Below are 26,996 nucleotides of genomic sequence, written 5' to 3'. Positions count from 1 at the left end.
TGTGCTTGAAAACCAGATAAATTGGTGTAATAAAATAAAAAAATATATTTTTCAGGATCTTCTCTGTTGGAATCCAGATAATAGAATAAGAATAGAAAAAAATGAAAAGAAAATCAACGAGTATACTAAACTGACTTGTATGATGAGTGTAAAGGTAAAGAGACTAGGAAGAGTGAAGAAAATGCCTGTTCTTTCATAAGCAAAGACTCGAATGGGCAGGTGTTATTAACTGGACTCCCTATAACATTCATTGCTCCACAAGCAAACACACTTGATGATGAGGAAATTATTGGCCCAGTTTAAGGATAAAGGCAAGTTCTGTATGTACTTAAGCATTTCTAGTGAATCATGTGAATGTTCTGAACTGGGAAACTTCAAAAGCAATTTGCCTTAAAAATATTAGGTAATAAATTATAGTCTATATTATAATAAAGGTCCATTTTTGTCAGGTCTATATTAGAATTCTCTAGTGTCTATATGGTAATTTGTCCAATATAGTCCTTTTTAACAACATTTGAGCTTAAAAAGCTTACCATCGTCTTCATTGGAATATAATTATTAATTTTATGACTATGTTGTAAGTTAAATGCTTAGCATGGGAAATTTCCCATGTTTCAGACTCATTTCTTTATGAGAGCTATGAATTTTTATGTTGTCAGAAAGCAGTAACTTTCTTGCAGTACGCCATATTAAATTGCTGACAATAACAGATTCATTTCTCAAAACAAATGCAAGTGTGAATTTTTTTGTCATAATTAGACATTAAAATGTGTTTTCAATGACTTTTGAATGATGGACTTAGTTTCAAAATGTCTTTTTGCAAAAATTGGTACACATGATACCATGAATTTTATTAGTTATGTAATAATTGAGCATATATTTAAAATCTGCACCTCCAGAGTGGGGAAGGACTAAATGGTGCTGATACAATTGATCGAATATGAGAGTCTCAATAGCAAGGGTAATGTGGGAGAAAAAAATCATATATAACTACAAGTCATAGATAACAGAAAACTACTCAAATCTAAATTAAAATTGATTTTATATAAATGTTTTGATTTAAAATACATCATACCCTAGGAGCATATGTACCATTCTAGACATGTCATACAGAAACATAGAGATAAAACAACAGTTGAAATAACATAAAGTCATGAAAAGTGTACTACTTCCATGATGACCAGGCAAGCTTCTGGTCATTGAAATGATAGAGCTGTGGCATGACCAGCATTAATGACAGTCTCTTTCAGGGTATTGTACATGTACATGGTACATGTGAATTTGAAATAATGGTAATTTACATGATGTAAACTACCTTACATGTATATATAGAAATATATATGATAAATAAGATTAGTTTTCTAGATTTTTGTTGCTTATATAAGTTATCTGTAAACATTTTTCTATTTTTCTGCTACATATGTCTACATTGAGAAAAATACTTTTTAGTAATCTTAGTGGTTTTGACAATATATGAATTTTTCTTTGCATGGAAGACTATATGGAGCGAGGGCACTTTATGAAGTGGGCCCTATTTCTCTTGTCCTTTCATACTAAGATAAATGTTATATAGATAGAAACTGACCTGGATTACTCAGGTCTGAACTCAGATCACATAGAACTTTAACCGTTAAACAAACGAACCCTTAATAGCGGCTACACCATTAGGATGTCCTCATCCAACATCGAGGTTGTAAACCCTATTGTCAATACTTTTATCCGTAGGGTAATTTATTCCGTTGATCGAATTATTTGGTCAATGTGTACTAACTCGCTTAGACTACTGCAGTCTTAGTTTAGGTTGTTCGGAGGTTGAACTATGCTCCGAGGTCACCCCAACCAAAATTTTTAATGCAGGGATAGTAGGCCAGGGCCTCTAGGCATGTTTGGGTTTTTATTTGCATTAATGAATTAAAGCTCCATAGGGTCTTCTAGTCTCATTTGTTTATATCCGCCTCTTCACAGATAGGTCAATTTCACTGATTAAAAGTAAGAGACAGCTGAACCCTTGTGTGTCCATTCATACAAGTCCCTATTTAGGGAACAAGTGATTATGCTACCTTTGCACGGTCAGGATACCATGGCCGTTGAACATATGTCACTGGGCAGGCAGTGACTCTAATACTGGTAATGCTAGAGGTGATGTTTTTGGTAAACAGGTGGGGTAAGATTTGTCATGTTCCTCTTACTTTTTGCAATCTTTCCTTAGAGCATACCTTAGTTGGGTTAACAGTGTAAATAATAGGGTGCTTATTATATCATTTATTAATATTAGGTTGTTAACTGTCAGTGGGTTATTCCAGTCTGATGTAAACTTATGCAATGGAGAATGTTTATATTAACATTATTGGTTCTATTAAGTAATTGATTAGTCCAGTATGATGTTAGGAGTTCAGTAGAGTGATTAGAATTGAAGATAGTTAGATGTTGAGCTTTAAATGCTTTCTTAATTGGTGGCTGCTTTTGGGCCAACTATGGTGGTAGTATTTTTTACTCTCTGTAGGAACGTCGTTTCGTAGGGTCTACAGAGCTGTCCCTCTTAGACTAACAGCTAAATTTACAGGGAGAGTAAATAATTCTGTGGGTAAGTTTAAAGTTGAACTAAGATTCCACGTTGGACAACCAACTATCACCAGGCTTGGTAGGCTTGTCACCGCTAGTCATGAATCTCCCAACTATTTTGCCACATAGATGGGTGTACTCTTCAGTTGTTCTTGGGTAGCTCATCTGGTTTTGGGGGACATGGCTATAATCCTCTGTGTAAAGTTACTTCTAGTTAATACATTATGCGGAAGGTATAAGAGCTTGTCTTTGCTTTTTAGTGCTTTATATAGTTCTTTCACCTTTCTTTTACGGTACTATTACACCACGGTAAAAATTTCTATCACCTATACTTTTGTTTAATGTAAATGGTTTGATTAAGATAGTTTGATAATATTTTTAGTGAGGTTTGGGGCTAGCGTTGGCTCAAAGTGAACAGATCATGATGAAATCTTCCAGGTGTAAGCCGGATGCTTTGGGTTAAGCTACACTTTGGTATGTCCAAGCGCACTTTCCAGTACACTTACCATGTTACAACTTATCTCCTCTATATGTGCATAGAAAGTTTTTACTAATAGTGATTTCTAGAGTAATATCTGAGGAGGGTGATGAGCGGTGTGTGCATGCTTCATGGCCTTATTCAACCAAGCACTCTGCTCTTGGTTTACTACTAAATCCTCCTTGAGCCCTTAGATTTCATAAAGGTTGTTGTGAGATTTTCCGGATATAGAAAATGTAGCCCATTTCTTGCCACCTCATAGGCTATACCTTGACCTAATGTTTTTATGTGTGTACTTGTGCTTACTCTGTAACTTTTTTAGGGTTTGCTGAAGATGGCAGTATATAGGCTGCGGGCAAGAGGTGGCAAGGTGGTTGTATCGGAGTTTATCAATTATAGAACAGGCTCCTCTAGAGGGATATAAAGCACTGCCAAGTCCTTTGAGTTTTAAGCTGTTGCTTGTAGTACTCTGGCGAATGGTTTTCTCAATGTAACTATTAGAGTTTAGGGCTAAGCATAGTGGGGTATCTAATCCCAGTTTGGGTTTTAGCTATTGTGTCTTCAGGGTATTAAAGCCACTTTCGTAGTATATTTTATTTCAGCTGTAGTTTTTTACAACTCAATTGGAGTTTAGCTTTATTGAGGGTAGACCTTAAACACTCTTTACGCTGAGTTCTGTCAGCTCGGGTTAATCATATGGTCGCAGTGGCTGGCACGAAATTGACCTACCCTAAATATTAGTATAGCTTAGTTAAACTTTCGTTTATTACTAAAGATTTATCACTGCCGTTTCCCATGGGGGTGTGGTTGAGCGAAGTTGTTTTGAGCTGTATTCATGCTTGCTTGATACCTGCTCCTTTTGATCCGGGTGACCTAGAGGGCATTTTCACTGGGGCAGGGATGCTTACATGTGTAATCTTACTGAGAGCTAGTAAAAAGGCCAGGACCAAACCTGTCTGTTTATAGGGTTGTGCGGATCCATCTAGACATTTTCAGTGTCTTGCTTTGAATAATTAAGCTACATTAACTGCATAAATTCTTAAGTGTAAATATTAAAATATGAGAAATAAATAAATAAATAAAAATAGTCGTTTACAGTTCTGGAAATTCAGGGTCTTTAAAGTTGAATTGGCAGAGGTTTGGCTGAGAAGATCACTCATAATCAGAATATGATTGATTTAGGAGATGATATATGGGGCAACGCTTTCAGGGGATATGCTCAAGGTATTATATTAGTATTAGGGCAGAAATTTAGTTATTATATTTATTATACAAAGTGGAGGATTAATTTAGTAGGAGGGTGTTAAGATTTTTCAGAAAAATTACATCAATCGAGGGGTAGCTGTTGAGGCGTTCACGGTTAAAATATGATTTCTGGGCTCTGACTGGGCTGCATTTTAGTCTTTTGTTTTTGGGGTTTGGCAAGGATACATTTACCTAGGTTGATAGTAAAGTCAGAGATGCGGGGAGGGGGTATTGCAGATTTAATCGGAAATAGTTCTTGAAATTCAGAGTGCATGCGTGAGCGTCGGTACGGGCGTGAGCGTCGGTACGGGCGTGAGCGTCGGTACGGGCGTGAGCGTCGGTACGGGCGTGAGCGTCGGTACGGGCGTGAGCGTCGGTACGGGCGTGAGCGTCGGTAGGGGCTTGCGTGTCTATTAATTGTTATGTCCTTCAAGCATGAATTAAGTAACACCTTCTGGTTATAATGCCAGCCCGGAATATGAATATAAGGTTAGCTTCTACAATTGATTTGGCAGGAATCAAATCCGAGTTCCTCTACTGCGGATTCGGCAGGGACCAGGCCTTCAGCGATGGTGAGTGATAGCATCCCCCAAAGTTAAAAGTACCAAATGCATGACATGACAGTGCTCCTGTGACTGGTTAATAGGGTGGTAGTCATTAGTCCATGGAAATGTCTTATTTAAGGGGAACGTGTGGGCGATCTTAATTCTATGGCCCTGAAGTAAGAACCAGATGCCAGGTATAGTTTCAGTATAGTCACCCGCAAGTGTCATGGGCCTGGAACCAGGAGGGTGCCACTCCTGAGAGGGATGATGATTTCTCAGAGGTTGGTAGATTAAGAGAGCAAAATTTGGTAGGGGATATACATGTTGACGAGGGATTTCTTGACTGAAATGTGCTATGTCCGATGAACGAATGTATGCACTGTGATTTACAGTATGGGTCAATATCCATGTGGGTTAGATTTTATTGTACAGTCAGTAGTAGATGTGTGATAGTTGATTAAGAGGTTATTAATATGTGCTTCTATGCATGTGGACTATGCATGTGGAAGATCATAATTTAGGAGGTGTTAATATTAAAAAAAACCCTAAGAATTATGTAAATATCAGTAGATAGAGGAAACAACATACACAGGAATAAACGTAACATGATGTGCAATGAAATTGTCTTCTCACTGTAGAAGAAATTAGCATTTTAAACATCAGTATACATAATAGGAAAAGATAGGTTTATATATTTTATGATTTTACTTAGTTTAGTTCGCATAGTAAAATACAGTATATCTGAATTCTCATTAAACTTTTCCAGTTAACTATTAAAAATAGACGCTAGTACATTACCAAGTGTATGTTTTTTCAAGTTGTCCAAATTCATTAAAAAGAAACCTCCAAGACTGGACTGTGTTTATACTGTAATGACTATTCTCCAAAATTCTTTCCTGATTTTGTTTCATATAAGTGTTCCTATTCCTAAACCTTTATTTTTCATCTCCCTATGCCTTTGATACTCTGAGAGTGAAATAATCCATTAATTACAGCATCACCTAAAAGCTGTATCATTAGGTCCAATCATTTCTAGAGCTTCATTTCCATTTTATATATACTTATAAAATATTAGACTGCTTAATATGTACTGTCTCAAATCTGAAGTTATCATTCTCTCTTTCAAAATTGCCAAGGAATATGAATTTCCTGTTATTATGACTAGCATGATAGTTTATAAATGGTTTCAGACAAGACAAATAATCTAAGGCCTTCTGCTCTAGTAGAAAGCACAATAAACTTTCAGCAAAACATTTCATGTTTCATTTATGGATCTTCTGCTAGTAGGATATGTACTGTACAATTATGTGCTTAAACAGTATAAACTTGAGTCTCCATATCTCTGTAATATTAATGATAGCACCTATAGATTATGTTATGTGATAATAAAACACTATGTATTACAGTAAACTCCTCCAAAAAATGTTAAGAGCTATGAAGATGTTTATTATTAGTAGTAAAGTTTCTATAATACAAATCAATGTAAGTTGCCAGAAACTACTGTACTAATGCATGCTATTATGATTTGAGATAATATAGCACACTTAAAGGAAAAAAAAGTATGATTTGTATTGACCAGACTCAATCAGAACTTTTAAAAGTCATCTATACCAATTCTGTGGACTTCCTCCACTTCTCCCCAAGCATAAATGAAGTATTTGATTTTATAAAGTGCTAATATGTAAGGAGATTATTTGGAGATTTTGCAAGTTATGTTATAATCAGATCAGATCAATTTTCATCTTTCTCCTGGAAAGTCATGAATCAATAATAAGCTCACTTCTATGGAAAACAAAAAATCATCGTTTAAAGGCTACTTATTCACACAGCCCATGAATTATAAAGCATCATAATAAAAGCAGTAAAAATGATAGCATTAAACCATTTTTTATAAAATTATTACACAATGTAGTTAAAAAACAGGTATGGGCTTTGTGAGGTATGCTCTGGAAACTTAACTCAGGGAATGTAAAACTAGTAATTTCAAGCTTAAGAAACATTACATGCTGCCCATCACATCCCTGTAAGCTCCTACTGAATAGAATTTGAAAGCTGCACAACCAAGCTAGAGGCACCAGGACTGCCTCAGAATTGATGATAGCAAGTTGGAAAAGTAATCAATGGACTTCGTTACATAATACTTGACATGCATGTGTTTGAAAACCAAAAAAAAAAAAAATTGAAAGTAGAAGATATACTAAAATTGATAACAGATAGAATAAGGGAAGAAAAATACAGTAAGAGATAAGAAAATCAAAATAGACAAGAGAAATATTGAATGAGAAGTTTTATGTGATGATAATCAAACTATCAGAAATTTCCAAGGAAGGAAGAGAGAAAATCTGTGTAATAAAATGATAGCTCAGGAAATTGGAGAGGTAGTTATTACAATGTTCTCAGCAAAAGAACTAAACTTCAGGAATGTTACTGGAGATAGAAAGGGGCCATGTTAACTAGTGCAACTGTGTGTAGTTAAGTAGGCTGTAGGCTGTAGTCTTCACAGGGTCACCTTGTTGGTGTGCCATGTCAAGCAATGAGCCGTGGCATGAGGCTACATCAGTCCTGAGGAAGGGGCTTCATTTTCTAATTAGTCCTCCCCAAAGAGGAGCTTTTTATTATTATTATTTTTTCATCATCAATCCACCTAAAAAATAATGCTTTCTCCTGCTCCTGTTCCTCCTCCTGCTCTTCCTTTTCCTCTTCCTCTTTCTTCACACAAAGTTACAGTATAAACTCGGTGCAGTCTTTCCCCCCACAAAATGGAACAAGGTTACAGAGGAGAGTGAAAAAATGTTTAAAGCCGGAAAGTGATCAGAACTTTGAGAAAATGCATTTTGTGGTATGGGTCACAGGTGGGTAGATGATTTAAATTTTCCAGTGGATAATAATTAAGCCAGGATAGAAATTGATAGAAAATACAAGGAACATGTTGCACATATCATTCAAGCTGGATTTGGTAATTACTTTTATGTGGAGATTATAGAAAAGAGGAGTCATTTAAAAATAAGGCTCCTAGCCAGGAAGATATAGTACCTAATCAAACAATGGTATAGTATAAAAATAAGTACAAATGTTAAATATAAGTATAAAAGTATAAAATATTATTTTAGTATAAAAATAAGAGGAGAGAATAATTTTGTAGGAAATGTCATGTGAATTAAGTCTCTTATTAGACTTAATAAGGACACATGAAAACACTCCATAAAAATTAAAGGATGTATTTTGAAGCCAACTGTATAAATTTGGGGGTAAACCACCTAACATAAATCTGATAAAAAATTTGTTAAATACTAAATCGTTTTATTTAATTATTTTATCTCTTCAAACAATTTTGAGGTCTTTTATATGCACATCATCGAACAATGCTCTAGATATTTACAAATAAGCACCCAACAGTGCCATTGGGTAGATATAGATCCATCTTGTCACTCACATAATAAGCTTATGAAGTCCCTAGTTGAGAATCTACCAAGGTTATATAATGTACTGTGCCATTCTAAGATTTCACTCAAAGTGTATTTGACTTTCATCTGCATTCATTAAAAATTGATATGATAAATAATAAGCTTTATTGTTAAATTATGAAAATTTGTAGCTAAATGATCTTAAGAGTATAATGTGTCACGTTCATTAAAAGCTCAAAAAATAATGTGTTTTGAAATGTCCTAGCGTCTTCTCAAAATTTTCAACCTAGTTTCTGTGGGTAAATGCAATTTTAAATTTAAAATCATTACTATGAATTACTGTTGAATTTTAACTGACATGTCATAAGTGAGAGACTTTCTACAATGACTTTAGGACATCCAGGAGTATGAAATTTTATTTAAAATAATGTAATAATTACTGTCTACATGAAACCTCCCATATTTCTTCTAATGATAATTTATATTTTGTCTGTTATATTTACACATTGATTTAAAACAAATATCTTGTAAGATATAATTTCATTCAGTTATGGTGAGTACCGAGTGATGGTTTTCCGTCATGCTAACAGAATAGAAACAGGAAAAAAAGAAGACTCATTCAATTGTGCAGAAGTACCTCAATGGTACCACCACCTTTATAGTCGATGACAACATTTTTGCTTTTCTAAATGACCATCGTACTATGCCTTAAAATTACAGATATGAATGAGTGGATAGAGATACTGTCTGGAAATGATTTGATGACCTAGTATCATCTTTTTAATAGCAATTAGCCTCTGGAAATGGCACTGGTGAGACTTCCCTGAGTCAATGGATGATAAACAGTCTTTACTCAGCTTGTAAATGTATTCTAAATCATACACCCCAGGAATGTCTAGAAATTCTTATTAAATATTAGTACTATATTTTTCCATGTGTTTAAAGTGGAACATGTGCATGAGCAATAAATCTGAACTTATGTTTTTTAATGATTAAGGTAAAATAGTCCATCCTTGGGAAAAAATGAATTTATTGACTATTTGGAGTTCCTTCTGCATTTTATGTCTTTGATAATAATAATGACACTCTTAAGTGATTATTATACTGCGTCTTCAAAATCAAACTATATCAAAGAGAGAAGAAAGTAAATGGTCCAAGTCTATTCTTTGAATGTTGTACCAGAATGATATAAAAGTCTATTTGCATTTTATTTGCTGTGCGATTACTTTTTGTTTTAACAAGTTACGTATTATACTGATTCAAAATTCGGGTCTATTTCAATTGAGATATTGTAATTTTGGTTTACAGATCGGTTGGCTTATCTAAATTTTACGTCAATCTCACTGGTACTTTACTTACCTCCTGTAGATTTTAACAACAAAAAATAATTTGAAGTAAGAAAATTATACTTCTTCAAATCATTTGTAAGCACTGACATTTACAAATTTTTCACAAAATGTTAACTGAATCTCATTTTATAACATAAATTCTCCGAACACAATAGGTTTTCTTGGAAATTATTGCACATTGATTTTAAATTGCTAACAATGTGGTTTCATATTAAGAATGCTTGATGGAATTACAAGTAAGATTCAAAATCCAAGGTGTTTTATTTTGCCTATTTAATGGCAGTCAACTAGAAAATTTTACTTTAATGATGGTGAATAGACAAGGACTCAACTATAAATTATAAATAAATATCTTGTATTCTACCCAAAATACAATCCAGTGTTTAGGTTAAAGTTGAGAGTGCCCACTGATGGATAAGATAATGAAATTCTTTTATATAATATAAAACTAATCTGTCAAAATTTAAATAAACTATGTTAAGCCTTTGAGGAGTAAAAATATTGATCAGTGTGTCGTAAAACTGAGTAATAGATATATATCTATTTTAGAAGGAATTTTGTTTTTTTCTGATATTTCATTAATATTTGATTTCTTGCCTATACTACTGCTTAAGACAAAACCTCTAGATAATAAGCAATTCTATTCAAAATACATAAGCATAAAATATTCTATATTGTGTTCACTTTTAAAATTTACCCATTACTGTTATTTTCAAAACTAGATGTTAAATGTATTTCTAAATAAGGTGATAAAATCATGGTATTTCTACAATAAATTCATTTTTTCCCAAGGATGGACTATTTTACCTTAATCATTAAAAAACCTAAGTTCAGATTTATTGTTCATGCACATGTTCCACTTTAAACACATGGAAAAAATCAACTGAAAATAAATACATATATATAATTAAGCCCTATGGCATACATTTCTTTCGAGCCAAATAAGGTTAGATCCTGATGGGGTACATATTTCTACATAATTCTAATCTCCTAGGCAAAATTATGGACACATGATTTTATAACCACTGGTTTCTTACTTGGAATAGCATGTCAGATTGTTGTTTTTTAAGGCATCTCAGAAGTAAATTATACACTGATGTTTAGGAAGAAAGACTAATCAAAAAGAGAAACCAGGCAAATCCTCCATGTTTACAGGGGTAGACTGGATCAATAGTGTATGATTAGGAAAGCAGAAACTACTCAAGATATCTCTCAAAACTATTGGAAGGGCTGGGGAAATAAGGTGATGAGAAGCAAATAAATAAATGAATACATAAATAAATAAAAGTAAAGAAAATCTTCAGTTAACCTTTAGTTGACTAGAATGAAGAATTATTTAAAATAAATATTTTACTGAATTGAGTGTTTATTGCCTTAGAACAATATAAATACCATGATAAGTTCAGTAACTAAGGTTAGCATAATTTCCTCTAATAATACTAATGGTTCAATCACAAGCACAGATCATTAAATTATTAGTTCAATTTACAAAGTAGAGAATACGGAATTTTATGAGCACCAGAGATCTTTTCTAGCTGAGTAAAAATATTCATTCTCGTGATCCTTCTGGTATCTGATTTGAAATAGTGGGTGAGATGTTGGTCCCACCAGATTGCATGAGTGAAATTGGTTCAATGATTGGAAGAGTGTGGCTCCAAGAATATATTATGTGGGAGGATCTGGGTAACTAAGTGCTCCCTGAACCTCCATGCCATCAAGCTTGCTTTGCCAGAAGAAGCAGTAGTGCTTCCCTTGAATGATGAAACTCATATCTTGCTTTAATAACAATTATCTTGCCTAAGGTAAGTTCCCTACAGTGGGGAGCTGATGCTTCCCATGCCCCAAACCCCATTTCCCCTAAGACTATCAGTAGAATTAAATATTAGCCTGTCTCTGTGAGAGGTATAAACACAGGATTAAAAACACAAACCTCAGGAAATTGCTAAATGTATAAATAAACTCTGAGGATAATGAAAACAAAAAAGAGAGAATATTACAATTTTACGCTAGAGTCAGTTTTAAAAAAATGAGTACTTTCCTCCACAATCCGGATTCAGTGGACCAACTGGGACATCAGTATGTGGTTCCAATTATCCCAGTCTTTACTTGCTTCGTTAACAGGAACATGGCCTCAAAGAAGATTGAGGTGAATAGGGTGGCTGAATATACATATTTAATAATCCATAAGTGGAGTCATAATTATAAAAGGAGAAATGTGCACCTGTGCAATTGAGCTTTGTGCCTCTTCATGAGTCGAATGATTTAAAAATGGCAGCGTGAGCATGATCTAAGAGTGGAGTTTTCAACACACTGACATCAAAAGGTGAAGCCAAGGATGCAAAAACCATCTCTGTGCATCCTTTCCAAACTAGTCTGGTGATCATGGTCAGTTTTTAGGAAGAGATGCACTGTAAATCTGGTGAGCTGTCACATCTGCTGTTGGCTTCAGATGACTGGCATAAGGAGTCAAAGGAATGTGCTTTATATTTTTTGTTTTTCAGAGCTGGTTTGTTTACTCCTTAGGAAAGCGCTCTGGTTAAATATTAATAAAGAGGGGTCATACTGAGGTGTATCCAACCTCCCATTCTGTCATGGCCAGGAACTCAGTTTGTAAAGTTTCTCTGGGTTCCCCTTGGCCAAGATGGAGATTAGGATTCATTCAGTTGATTGGGAGGTTTAAGATTTTATTTTTATGTCTCAAGTGAAAAAAGCCACACCAAAAGAGTAGATATTTTGGGATTTTGTTTATGTAAAATTCCATAAAATGCAAACTAATCTAAACTGACAGAAGCAGGTTACTCATTGCCTGGGGAAGAGGATTAGCAGTGGGGAAGGGGATGTGCAGAGATCTGACAATATGCAGAAGAAAACTTTTGGCTGTGATGGATTTGTCCATTATCTACATGTAATAGTGGTTTTATAGGTGTATACATGTACCAAAACTTATCGAATTGTTTACATATTTTTACTTTATTTTATGACAATTTTATTTCAATAAAGACATTATAAATGTAAAAACAACAAAAAATATATAGTCTTCAGCAAAATTTAAAACTTCCTTTACAAATCCCAATTTTAAAAATGAAAAGTCACCCTATTCACAATAAATTCCGGTCTTATTCTTCCCTCACTCAAAGTGCTTGTTTCTAGATTCTGTCAGAGACTGTGCTTCCTAGCCTGTCCGAATGGCCACTTTGCAGGATGCAACCCTTTAGAAGAAACAAAGTTCTCCTTTGCAAATTTTTTAACCTTGTGATTCTTCAGTCGACATACTTAATATAATTATTTTGAGAGATCCAAACTATAATTATATATATCAATAATTTATTCTTTTTATTGAAGAATAGTATTCCATTATATGGAAATGCAATTTGTTTACTCACTTACATGTTGGTAGACTGCATTGCTTCCGGTTTTTGACTATCGAAAATAAAAATAAAGCCACTACAAGTATTTATGCAGAAGGCTTTGTTTGAAAAAAACACTTTCAGTTTTGAAATACCTAGGAATGCAATATCTGTGTCCTATGGCAGGTGTATTTTTAGCTTTTAGTTAAATGGCGACTGTTTACAAAGGTAGTTGTGCTACTTTATATTCCTATCAGCAATTTCATGAGCATTTCATTTGAATCACATGTTCACCAAAATTTGGTATGGTTGGATTTTTTTTAATTTTAGGCATATATATATATATATATATATATATATATATATAAACAATTATATTATTGTGGGTTTAATTTGGGTTTCCTTAATAACTAATTATATTAGGTATCTGTTTATGTGCCTATTTTCTGTATGTGTATATTATTTGGAAAAATGTCTATTTAGACATTTGTCCATTTGTTTTTTAGTTTCTTTGATTTCTTATTGACCTTTCAGATTTATTTGTATATTCTGAACTCAAATTATTTTTCAAATATGTGATTTGCTGGCCATTTATATTAGCCTGTGACATGTCTTTTTATTCTTTTAAATCGTTTATATTAGTAAAAAAAAGAAGATTAAGGTGACAAATTAGAGAAAAATTATTAGAGAAAGCAACAAGAGATTTTGGATATATCCACTCTTGCCCAAACTATATTTGAGGAGAGAGCCCAGAGATAATCATCTTGAGAAACATTTAACCAAGGGGGACACTAGTTTCCGTATATATCACTGTATTGATTATTTTCAGTGGGTTGTGATCCTGTTGGGAGATGGTGTTATTAAAATTTACTCCTAGGTTTTTAGTAGAAAGAGATCATCTGGTGCACCAGAGACTACATATTTGTATTACAGTGCCGAAGTAGTGGATCCAAAAAGAGATAAAGCCAGTTAATAACAAGAATTTACATCAGAAGGAATCTTTAATTTTGCTCAAATGTGCACAGCATTCCCGGACCAAAATAAATGGATACTAATGTGGTATGCTACTAATTGGTATGACTATAACTATTTCAGTCATGTTAACAGAAGTCTGACCTGGAATTAGATATTGAAGTCATGGTTTCTTACACAGTTTTCAGAATTAAGTCAGTTCACATACTCAGGATCCACCGAAATAAGTAAATGTTCAATATACTTGAAATTGTATCTTACAATAACATCACCAGTATATTTTTAAAAGTTTTTTCCTACATCCTAGATTTATATGAATAAAGAGTTCACAGTTTGGACACTCATCTAGGAGAAATTATTCCCCCAAACACAGACTACTGTGATAAAGTTAGTTTCAGAGTTCCTCCCTCATTCTCCTGGGCTATCTAATCCAAGTTTAACCTAGGATAGGGAAAGCACCACCTGTAAACTTTATAGGAGTGTCAGAATGCTGTCAAGATTGAAGTGACTAAAATGTGTTTCTGCCTTATTTTGTGGTCTAGTGATAGAATAACAGAGGAGATTTAAAACATTGTGGTGTTTTTTGCAAAGCAAAATGAGAGTCAAGTACAAGTGTTAAGTAGCCTCATTGGAAAAGAAAAATAGCATTAGCAAAAGAAGCTCTTTAATCACATGGTGAACAATTGTCCTTCTTACTGTCAGAGCCAGAGAGGAGTAGAGAAAACCATTTTTGGGAGGCAGGTTCTGAATCTACATAGTATACATAAAGAAAATTATCTTGCCAATAGAGAGCAAGACAGCCAATAGTGATCATAAACTGTGTTGTTTAGATGATGTTTTTCATACTGAGGGTGGTGAATTATTAGTGTGTTATAAAAACAGATTATGTGAGCCATCAAATATTTTTGCATGGAATAACTAGAGTGGATTAAAATTGAATAGAATAAATTGAAATAGAATCAATCTAGTACATATAATATTTTAAATCTTCATTGGGATATTAGAAATATACTATATTAATAATTGTGATTACAAAAAAACACAAGAACTTATTCCCCTAGGCAATGAAAACAATTCATATATTACAAAAGAGTTTTAAATTTTTGAATTTAATATATTGTCTCAAACATGCTAATTTGGTTACAGAATTAAATAGCAATAACTAGCCAATAAAAAATGGATGTTGATATTGTAAGACTTTTTCAGTACTTTACTTGTAGTACCCTTAAAGCGAGCTAGACATTGCATTTAAGGAATCAATATGTTGATTTGGAAATTGTAAGGCTAATACTTTGAACTTTAAATTTGTAGTTTGATGAATAGTTGTTAAATATTTATTCTTTGATGATTTACTCCCTTGATTAGTTTGTAAAACGTATTCTACTTAAAGAGCAATCTGGAAGTATTGATTTCCTTTACATTGGATTATACAAACATTCTTTAATGCTGGGCAAGCAAAAAAAAAGAAAGAAAAAAGAATCATTTGGAAAAAATATATAAGGGAGCTTAATGTTTATTTTATTCTGTCATAAATTTTGAGGTGGTAAAAGATAAAAGGGCAAGAATGAAAAATGCTTGTAGCCTGTGTTTTAAACATTTTTTGTTTGACATTTAACATGTATACCATGCTGTTTGGAATAATGATGAATTTGTAAATATATAACTGTCTCATTCTTTCTTCACTTGGTCAACTTTTATCCTTTTTTACATTGTGTTCTATTAAATATGCAATGATTGCTTTCTTTAAAATACTTGCAATTATAGAAAAAGATTAAAATGAGATATTTCGTGAACTAATATATATTACACAAGGAAATAATTAGTAAAACATCCCTGAGTCATTCTATTTTAAAATAGCAAAAGCATCATTTCCTGAATTATATAAAACAAAAGGATAACAATGAACAGGTAAAATTTTGTTAGGGAGTAACTGGGAATCTATACTCAATCCCTGAGAAGAGAACAGGTGTATGGCCTAGGTAAATTTTAGTCTTCACCGAATGCTCTTTTGCCTTTGTTCCTTGAGGCAATATGGAAACAGTCTGAAATTTTTAACAAATAAGTTAAATTCTCAGTTTGAGAAAGGATCAAACTGATTTGAAAAGGGAGAAAAACTGTCTGGCATTTCCTACCCAAGTTAACCTGTTAACTGAAGTTTCAGATGGCCCACATTTTTTTTTCACAATGGTATGAAGACTTGATGCACCTAAATTCTTCAAAAAAAAAAATCTCAGGATATTGAGAAAGAAGGAAAAATGTTTTCATTTTTTTTAACACAAGATTTCCCAAATGAATCTTAAAATGAATCTTTTTTTTGCCTTCTTGTTATTTTGTAAGAAATTCATTTTTTCCTGAAAATTTATCCACATAGAACTTATTTTATATTTCCAATTTTTATTTTTACATTTCAATATTCTCGGTTTAGGCTTCCTAATATAGCTACAATACTGAAAATAATTCTTACACCAGCCACCTGGAGTTAGTTGCAAATCCATAAGTTAAAGACTGCCCACACTTCAGATGACAGCTACAAATTTGGGGTCCCCAGGCCACCTGAACTTCTAATCAACTGGTCACGCATCCAAGGAGTTCTCATGACCCCCTGAAGCTTGATAGTTTCTAGAAAGACACACAAATCAGGAATCTGCTATACTTATGATTACAGTTTTATTATAAAGAATACAAATTAGGAGACATATGAAATGAAGAGACACATGAGGCATGGTCTGGGAGAATTCCCAATGAAGAGCTTCTGTGCCCTCTTCTCATGGAATTGCAATGTATTCTGAATTTAAGACATTAAATATGAGCCGAGATTGAGTATACCTTACCTTTGAGATAAAGATAAACTACTGGTTCTGTGGGAAATTGATTTTAAGGTGGCTGTTCTTGATGAGAAAGGGACTTCATTCTTCAGGATGAAAATTTCCAAATAAAACAAAGAAGTCCTCTGTGAAATTTACTCTATAATCTTTTTTTTGCAGCTACACTTAACATAGTAAACATTTATTTTTCAAATAAATCGAACCAGCACCACAGAGGTATGTTGTTTTGTAAAGCCATTCAGCAACTGAGGGTGATGGAAGATTTGACCTCTTCAGTATGTGGCTTCCAAAGTAACTCAGAGTATTGAAACCAAGCTGGCAAATGGGATTTATGAGATAGAATGAATGATTAAGAGCCTAGAAGTTTTATACATTTTATAACGTATTATATGCCAACTTTTCATTGGATAGAACCAAATAAATTGGCTAAAACAGACATTCCTAATTCCCTTTCCAGAAATGCATTTTAGCTTTTAATTCTGAAATACTACAGAGGGTTTTTAAAAATAAGAAGCTACACAGAGATATTTTTGTTAATATTGTGGAACACAAACATTTGGCTTCAAATAAAAAAGCATAACACTAATAAATCAAGCAACATGTTTATCTTAAATCCCATTCTTTTTGTAGTGACTAACAAAAATAAGTATAATTTGAATCTCCATACCCTACATATATTTGTTTTTAATGTTTCTTGATTATCAATAAATTGTTCCTAAAATTATAGCTCTGAGAAACATACTTTTGATAATGTTAGGAAGATTTAAAGATGACAAGAAGAGACTATATCTATATTTAATATAAAAGACATAACCACAATGTGCTGCTATTGACACAGTACAGAATAAAATCACACTAAATATTAAATGATACCTATGATTCAAAACTCATTGGTAAGCTGACCAGACCTCAGTTAACCAGGTTGTCAATCCCTCTTACTGTTAATAAAGACCAATGTATTTCACCTGAGATCCAAATAAATGAAATACTTTTAAATTCAAGTGATTTGCTTTACTTATTTTTTACATAAAGATGAGTATGTATCTAAAAGGAGACATATTTGTAATTCTGTTTTTGCATTTTCTGAGAGAGATCTCAAATATATTTGTTTGCCACAACTCAAAAAAGTGAACATATTTTAATGAATGCAATAGGCATTCATTAACGTACTTTTCCTGTGACTTCAGCACAACATTGCAAGAAGAAAAGATAAGAAGATCTAGGAGACATGAGGCAACAATCTGATTAGACAGTAAGTTTGGCTGAAAAGAAAGTGTGGGAAAATCTTCTCTTCTGAAAGAACAACTTTGTCTGTAATCCCAGCCAGCACTATAGGAGGCTGAGGCAGGTGGATCACGAGGTCAGGAGTTCAAGACCAGCCTGACCAACATGGTGAAACCCCGTCTCTACTAAAAATACAAAAATTAGTTGGGCATGGTGGTGTCTGCCTGTAATCCCAGCTACTCAGGAGACTGGGGCAGGAAAATCGCTTCAACCCAGGAGGCGGAGGTTGCAGTGAGCTGAGGTCACGCCACTGCACTCCAGCCTAGGCAACAGAGCAAGACTTTGTCAAAACAAACAAAACTATCAAAAAGTACAATGCAGACAATTCTACTTCCAATTATGTGTGTGTTTATAAATTTAATTTTAAAATGCAAAGATGCTATGTAAGCATAATCTCACAACTCTTAAATTTACTCTACCTGTAATTAGGGGCATGCTGGTAAATGCATACCAATTGTTTTTCAACAACAACAACAAAAATAGCTCTGATTTTCAGTTGTAACATTTGCTCATTTCTGGAGTGTAAACATTTTTACTATGGGTGATTTCAGCATAATAACATAAAGTCATTGAATGCAGAATTAGGAGGAAAGGTGAAGTAGCACACCATTATAGAGTAGTTCCAAAAAAAAAAAAAAAAGTAAATATCCTCAAGAACATAGAAAATAGTACAGTATAGTAGAGTAATTGTAAGGTGATTCTTTTTAAGTATTTATTAATTTTATTTTAATGTAAATTGCTTAATTGTAATTTTTATAATTTAATTTTCAATAATGGCCATCTTCAACATCTTCAACAATCGATCAGCTTGCAAAGTTTTGCAAAGATTTTCTCCTTATCTTTACTTTCTAGCAGTTTGTCTATGGAGTATGTGGCAGACAGACACTAAGGTTACCCCTCAATAATTTCTGGCCTCCTGATGTTCAAACTGCTGAGTATTATTGTCTCCTTATGTCTGGACAGGATCTGTGGTTTGCTCTCACCAGTAGAATATGGAAAAAGTGATAAAATGATACTGTCCTGATGAGTTTTTATTATATCATGCTATATAGCAAAGGTAATGAGATGTTATGCCTATAGTGTGTTAAGTTAAAAAAGATTCCAGCAGATTAGAGCTAGAGTTTTCTTGCAGGTTCAATGCATTAAGGAACCACATTGAAGAATTTCACAGAAGGATCTGGAGGCCAGTTGCCTCTAGGAGTTGAAGGCAGCTTCCAGCTTACAGTCAGCAAATAACTGGGGACCTTGTTCTTACAACCACAGGAAATGAATTATATCCACAACCTGAATGAGCTTGGAAGCAGGTAATTCCATAGATAATCCTTTGGAAGAGGAGGCAGTATGGCTGACACCTTAACTGTAGCTTTGTGAGATCTGTAACAGAAGACTCAGTAGCTATGCCTGGATTCTTGATCTGCAGGTACTCTGGATATATGTGTGAACATCTTTATCCAGAACTGAATTAGTGCTTTATTTTGATTATGATCTACTTTGCTGATACTTGAAGAAGAAACAGGACCCAAAGCTAACCACACAATCCCTAAATACACTTAGAACTCATATAGTTAATATATTATGTTTTATTTCTCCTATTCCCATTTTGTTCATTATATACCCTCCTGAAGCCACATGGCAGAGAATACACTTTAATTGAAATACACATTTATATATGCTTGTGTCCATCCTTTTACTATGATAAGTAGAATTAATTATGTTGTGAACGTTGCTAAAGTCATAAAAAAAAAGCAATATGTTTGGTTTTTCCTAGATCACATACAGAAGCAGATGAAGAACATACATGTATGATAATACACATATATTGGGCTTCTGGTATTCTGAATTTTCTTGAATTTGCACAAAAGCTCCATTTCATTATTTTAAAAAATTCAAAAGTAAAATAATTTTGCAACTGTATGAGAAGCTGATGAGTTGTTTTAAGTAATTTGAATTCCTAAGCCTCATTTTCTAAATGTTCAAGAGTAATACATACATGCAGAAAAATGAAATTATGTTTTGTGCCATGTCAAAAGTTTCCTATTTCATCTATATCTATCCACACATTATATTTTGTTAGTTGCTTCTCAAATTTCTCACCTTTCAGAAAATGACTGGACATTCATGCCTTTGCTGAAAAAAATAACTATGTTGAAATAGAGAATCATCCAATTTCAAGAAAGACAGCATCATTACTGCAGTTCTTATAAATATGTAGTTCAGGCCGGGCACAGTGGCTCACGCTTGTAATCCTAGCATTTTGGGAGGCCGAGGCGGGCATATCACGAGGTCAGGGGATCAAGACCATCCTGGCTAACACGGTGAAACCCCGTCTCTACTAACAATACAAAAAAATTAGCCGGGCGTGGTGGCAGGAGCCTGTAGTCCCAGCAACTCGGGAGGCTGAGACAGGAATGGTGTGAACCTACGAGGTGGAGCTTGCAGTGAGCTGAGATCACGCCACTGCACTCCAGCCTGGGCAACAGAACGAGACTCCGTCTCAGAAATAAAATAAAATAAATGTAGTTCATTACTTCAGAAAATAATAGATGTACTGTCTATTTTAGTAATCTTCTATAATAAACTTCAGTGAGTTATGCCAAGTATACTATTTCCCATTACCACATATGGTGTAATAAAGGATTAAATATTGGAAACTCCATTTTTTTTGTTTTGTTTTCTGACCCCAGTGTAAAAAGGGACACTAAAAGGAGCTAAACATCCTACTGCAATTACATTTTTGCTTAAATGAATCTTTAAAAAATGTAGCTTCAATGTCACATAGGATAAATATCAATATGAGCAAAATTCTCCTACTTTACTACATTCCCACACTAAAAATTATTACAAAGAGACTAAGACTTATCTTTCATAAGTTATCATTTTATGGACACTTGACATTAAAGGCAGTTAATATAATAAGCTATTTCACAGTTAACAGTATTCATAGCAGAAATTTTGAGTAAGCACCAAGCCCTTTGTTTCATTTGTTTGTTGCTTTAGATTCAGAGGTACATGTGTCTTTGTTTACATAGGTAAACTTGTGTCACAGGAGTTTGATGTATAGATTATTTTGTCACCCAGGTACTAAGCTTAGTATCCAATAGTAATGTTTTCTGAGCCTCTCCCTAATTTCACCCTCTGATAGGCCCCACTGTTTGTCGTTCCCCTCTCTGCGTCCATACATCATTTATCTCCCACTTACATGTGAGAATATTTGGTATTTGGTTTTCTTTTCCTGCATTAGTTTGCTAAAGATAATGGCCTCCAGCTGCACTCATGTTCCTACAAAGGACATGATCTCATTCTTTTTTATGGCTGCATTGTATTCCATGATGTATATGTACCATATTTTCTTTATCCAGTCTATCATTGATGGGCATTTAGGTTGATTCCATAACTTTTCTGTTGTGAATAATGCTACAATGAACATGCACATGCATGTGTCTTTCTGCTACAATGGTTTATAATCCTTTGGTCATATGCCCAATAAGGGGATTGTTGTGTTGAATGGTAGTTATGTTTTAAACTATTTGAGGAATTGTCAAACTGCTTTCCACAATCATTGAATTAATTTACACTCCCACCAACAGTGTGTAAGTGTCCTTTTTCTCTGCCACCTTGACAGCATCTGTTATTTTTCTGACTTTTTAATAGTAACCATTCTGACTGGTGTGAGGTGATATTTCATTGTGGTTTTGATTTGCATTTCTCTAATGATCAGTGATATTGAGCTTTTTTCATTTGCTTTTTTGGCCACATGTATGTCTTCTGAAAGTGTTCATATCTTTTGCCCACTTTTTAATGAAGTTCTTCAGTATTTCTTGTACATTTGCTTAAGTTCCTTGTAGTTGCTGGATATTAGACCTTTGTCAGATGCAAAATTTGCAAAACTTTTCTCCCATTAGGTAGGTTGTCTGCTTACTTTGTTGATAGTTTCCTTTTCTTTGCAGAAGTTCTTTAGGTTAATTAGATCCCATTTGTCTACTTTGCTTTTGTTGCAGTTGATTTTGGTGTATTCATCATGACATCTTTGCCCATGTCTATGTCAAGAATGCTATTACCTAGGTTGTCTTCCAGGGTCTTTATAGTTGTGGATTTTACATTTCAGTCTCCATCTTGAGTTGATTTTAGCATATGGTGTAAGGAAGGGGTCCAGTTTCAATCTTCCGCATAGGGCTAGCCAGTCATCCCAGCATCATTTATTGAATAGAGAATATTTCCCAATTGCTTGTTTTTGTCAACTTTATTAAAAATAAGATGGTTGCAGGCATGAACCTTTATTTCTGGACTGTCCATTCTGTTCTATTGGTCTATGTGTCTGTTTTTGTACCAGTAGCATGCTATTTTGTTTACTGTAGCCCTGTAATATAATTTGAAGTTGGGAAGCATGATGCCTCCAGCTTTGTTGTTTTTGCTTAGAATTGCTTTGGCTATTTGGGCTGCTTTTTGGTTCCATATAAATAGTTTTTTCTAGTTCTGTGAAGAATGTTGTTGGTAGTTTTGTAGGGATAGCGTTGAATCTGTAAATTGCTGTGTGCGGTATGGCTATTTTAATGATATTGATTCCTCTGATCAATGAACATGGAATGTTTTTTCCAATTGTTTGTGTCATCTCTGATTTCTCTCAGTAGTGTTTCATAATTCTCTTTGTAGAGATCTTTCACCTCCATTGTTAGCTATATTCCTAGGTATTTTATTCTTTTTGTGGCAGTTGTGAATAAGATTGCATTTCTAATTTGGCTCTTGGCTTGGCTGTTGTTGATGTATAAGAATGCTGGTGATTTCTGTACGTTGATTTTGTATCCTAAATTTGCTGAAGTTGTCTATCAGCTTAAGGAGTTTTAAGGCCAAGACTCTGGGGCTTTCTAGATATAGAATCATGCTATCTGGAAACAGGGATAGTTTGACTTCCTCTCTTCCTATTTGGATGCCCTTCACTTTTTCCTTTTGCCTGACTGCTCTGGCCAGGACTTCCAATACTATGTTGAATAAAAGTGATGATAAAAGGCATTCTTGTCTTGTATAAATTTTCAAGGGGAATGCTTTGATCCATTCCATATGATGTTGGCAGGGAGTTTCTCATAGATGGCTCTTATTACTTTGAGGTATATTTCCTCACTACCTAGTTTGTTAAGAGTTTTCAACATGAAGGAATGTTGAATTTTATCAAAGGCCTTTTCTGTATCTATTGCGATGATCATGTGGTTTTTGTCTTTTCTTCTGTTTACATGATGAGTCACATTTATTGATTTGCCTATGTTAAACTAACCTTTGCATCCCAGAAATAAAGCCTACCTGATTGTGGGGATTAGCTTTTTGATGTGCTGCTGGATTTCATTTGCTACTATTTTGTTAAGGATTTTTGTATCAATGTTCATCAAGGATATTGGCCTAAAGTTTCTGTTGTTGTTGTGTCTCTACCAGGTTTTGGTATCAGGATGATGTTGGGCTCATAGAATGCGATGGCAAGGATTCCTTCCTCATCAATTTTTTTAGAGTAGTTTCAGTAGGAATGTTACCAGCTCATCTTTATATATATGGTAGAATTTGGCTGTGATTCCATCTGCTCCAGGGCTTTTTTGGTTGGTAGGCTGTTTATTACTGATTCAGTTTTGGAATTCATTATTGGTCTGTTTGGGGATTCACATTTCATCCTGCTTCCATCTTGGGAAGGTGTATGTATCCAGGAATTTATTAATCTTTTCTAGATTTTCTAGTTTGTGTGCATAGAGGTGTTCATAAGTGTCTCTGGTCATTATTGGTGTTTCTGTGGGGTCAGTGGTAGTGTCTTCTTTGTTGTTTCTGATTGTGTTTATTTGGGTCTTTTTTTCTTCTGTGTTAGTCTAGCTAGCAGTTTATCTATCCATATTTTTTTTTTCAAAAAAACCAGCTCCTGGATTTGTTGATCTTTTGAATGGATTTTTGTGTATCTCCTTCAGTTCAGTTGTGATTTTGGTTCTTACTTTCTGCTAGCTCTGGGATTGGTTTTATTTTGCTTCCTTAGTTCTTTTAGTTGTGATGTTAGGTTGTTAAACATCTTTTTAACTTTTTGATGTGGGTGTGTAGTGCTAAAAATTTCCCTGTTAATACTGCCTTAGCTATGACCCAAAGATTCTGGCAGGTTTTATCTTTGTTTTCAGTAGTTTCAGTCCTTTTGATTTATGCCTTAATTTCATTATTTATCCAAAAGTCATTCAGAAGCAGGTTGTTTAATTTCTATGTAATTGCATGGTTTTGAGTGATATTCTTAGTCTTGAATTCTGTTTTTATTGTGCTGTGGTCTGAGAGAGTGGTTGGTATGATTTTTGTTCTTTTGCATTTGCTGAGGATTGTCTCATGTCCCACTGTGTGGTCAGTTTTAGAATGTGTGCTATATGCAGATGAGAAGGATGTATATACTGCTGTTTTGGGTGAACAGTTCTGTAGATGTCTGTCAGATTCATTTGGTCCAGTGTTGAATTCAGGTCCTGAATATCTTTGTTAATTTTCTTCCTTGATGATCTGGCTAGTAATGTTAATGGGGTGTTAAAGTTTCCCACTATTATTGTGTGGGAGTCTAAGTCTCTTTCAGGTCTCTAGGAACCTGCTTCATAAATCTGAGTGCTCCTGTGTTGGGTGAATATATATTTAGGATATTTAGGTTTTCTTGCTGAATTGAACCCTTTACCAGTATGCAATGCCCTTCTTTGTCTTTTTTGATCTTTTTTGGTTTAACGTCTCTTTTGTATGAAATTAGGATTGCAACCTGTGCTTTTTTTCAGTTTTCCGTTTTCTTGGTGGTGTTTTCTTCATCCCTTTGTTTTGAGCCTATGGGTGTCATTGCATGGGAGATGGGTCTCTTGAAGACAGCATACCATTGGGCCTTGCTTCTTTATCCAGCTTGTCACTCTGTGCCTTTTAATTGGGAGCATTTAGCCTATTTACATTCAAGTTTAGTGTTGATATGTGTGAATTTTATCCTGTCATTATGTTGTTAGCTGTTTATTATAATGACATATTTATGTGGTTGCTTTATAGTCTCACTGGTCTGAGTATTTAATTATGTTTTTGTAGTGGCTGATAATAGTCTTTCCATTTTTAGTGCTTCTTTCAGGAGTTCTTGTTAGGTTGGTCTGGTGGTAACAGACTCCATCAGCATTTGCTTGACTGAAAATAATTTTATTTCTCCTTTGCTTATGAAGCTTGCTTTGGCCAGATAGAGAATTTTTAGGTGGAATTGCTTTTTTTAAGAATGTTGAATGTTTATTTCTTCTGGTTTGTATGGTTTCTGCTGAGAAGTCCACTGTTAGTCTAATGGACTTCCCTTTGTAGATGACTGGTCCTTTCTCTAGTTGCTTTAACATTTTTCTTTCATTTTGCCCTTGGAGAATCTGATGATTTTTTGTCTTGGGTATGATCTTGTGGAGTATTTTGTGGGGGTTCTCAACATTTCCTGAATTTGAACGTTGGCCTCTCTAGCTAGGTTGGGAAATTTCTCATGGATGATATATTGAAATATATTTTGCAACTTGCTTCCATTTTCTCCATCTCTTTTAGGGACACCAATGAGTCATAGATTTGGTATTTTTATATAATCCTGTATTTCTTGGAGGCTTCATTTGTCCTTTTTATTTTTTTTATTTGACTGTCTTATTTCAGAAAGCCAGTCTTCAGGCTCTGAGATTATTTCCTCAACTTCTTCTATTCTGCTGTTAATACTTGTGATTGCATTATGAAATTCTTGTAGAGTGTTTTTCAGTTCTATCAGGTCAGTTACATTCTTTTCTATATTGACTATATTGTCTGCCAGCTTCTGTGTCATTTTATTGTTATTCTTAGCTTTCTTTGGATTGGGTTTCAATATTTTCTTGAATCACGATGATGTTTCCTATCCATATTCTGAATTATATTTCTGTCATCACAGCCATCTCAGTCCAGTTCATCTCATCTCTCCTTGCTGGATAAGTAGCACAGTAATTTGGGGGAAAGAAGACACTTTGGCTTTTTGAGTTGTCATAGTTCTTGTGCTTGTCCTTTTTTTGTCTTTGTGTGCTGTTATTCCTTCAATCTTTGAACTTTCTGTCCTTTGGATTTTTTTTTATCCTATTTGATTATCTTGGGGGTTTGATTGAGGTATAAGGTGGGTTCATGCAACTGTCTTCATTACTGGATGATTTTAGGGGGGCAGCGTTCAGCTTAGGACTCCTGTACTGTGTGGTCTAATTCTGGCGGAGTGATATCAGGCCTTGGCTTTGATCTCTGGCTCCTACAGTTTAGGAACCTGCTATGCTGGAGAGGTCAAGTTTCTCCTGGGCTGCTGATCACAACATTCCAATGAGTGTTGCCAGCCAAAGCACTTCCTGGGGCAGTGGCAAAGGGATCCATCTTGGTTTGCATGTGCCAGCAGCAGCAGAAGCAGCAGCACTGTGGCAGGCTTCACATTTGTTAGCTGTGGTGGGGTGCTAGCCTGTAGGCATGCATTCAGAGCAGTGGTGGTGGCAGTATGGCTCGAGGGAGGGGGCCCATGCCGACAACTGTGCATGGGTTCACACCCAAGGTGGTGTTAGCTTGGAGGTGGGGCACTGGTGGGAATGGGGCACTGTGGCCAGTGGGGCTGGTAGACTTTGTGCCTCCTAATATTCAGAAGGAAACAGTGGTGTGGTGCTGAGGGTAGAGTGCACTCCGGCTGGCAGCAGTGGCTGGGAAGGGAAGGATGGTCTGCCCATGCAAATGCACTGGCAGAGCAGTATGGGGGGTGGCTGTGGGTGAATGCTTGCAGACAAAGTGGCATGGGGGAGACTCTGGGTAAGGGGAGGGCATGAAGAAGCTGGTGCATGTCTTTGTGGTGCTCTGTTGGAGCACTCTGCTGGTCAGACATGGTCCAGCAGTGCAGGAGCTATGGTGCAGACTCCCAGGAGGTACCTGGGAGCTGCACTGCTGACAGGCACAACCAGGCTGGGGCTCAGGAGGGGCCAGCAGACCAAGAAGTGCTCAGGTTGGACTGGCCGC

General features: G+C 34.8%; 1 long non-coding RNA gene and 1 pseudogene across 2 annotated transcripts in view; one reads left to right on the top strand and one right to left on the bottom strand.

Annotated features, from left to right (window-relative positions):
* MTRNR2L13 (MTRNR2-like 13) lies at positions 1,407 to 3,055 on the bottom strand (annotated as a pseudogene).
* The window catches only part of LOC134807013 (uncharacterized), a 346,197-nt gene continuing 323,834 nt past the window's right edge, over positions 4,634 to 26,996 (top strand). For both annotated transcript variants that reach the window (XR_010156677.1, XR_010156676.1), the window contains exons 1-2: positions 4,634 to 4,857; positions 19,144 to 19,315. This is a non-coding gene — a long non-coding RNA (uncharacterized LOC134807013). The remainder of the gene's footprint in view (positions 4,858 to 19,143; positions 19,316 to 26,996) is intronic.

This window comes from Pan troglodytes, chromosome 3, assembly GCF_028858775.2.
Source record: "Pan troglodytes isolate AG18354 chromosome 3, NHGRI_mPanTro3-v2.0_pri, whole genome shotgun sequence".
Lineage (NCBI taxonomy): Eukaryota > Metazoa > Chordata > Mammalia > Primates > Hominidae > Pan > Pan troglodytes.
This window is presented reverse-complemented; position numbering and strand designations above follow the sequence as displayed.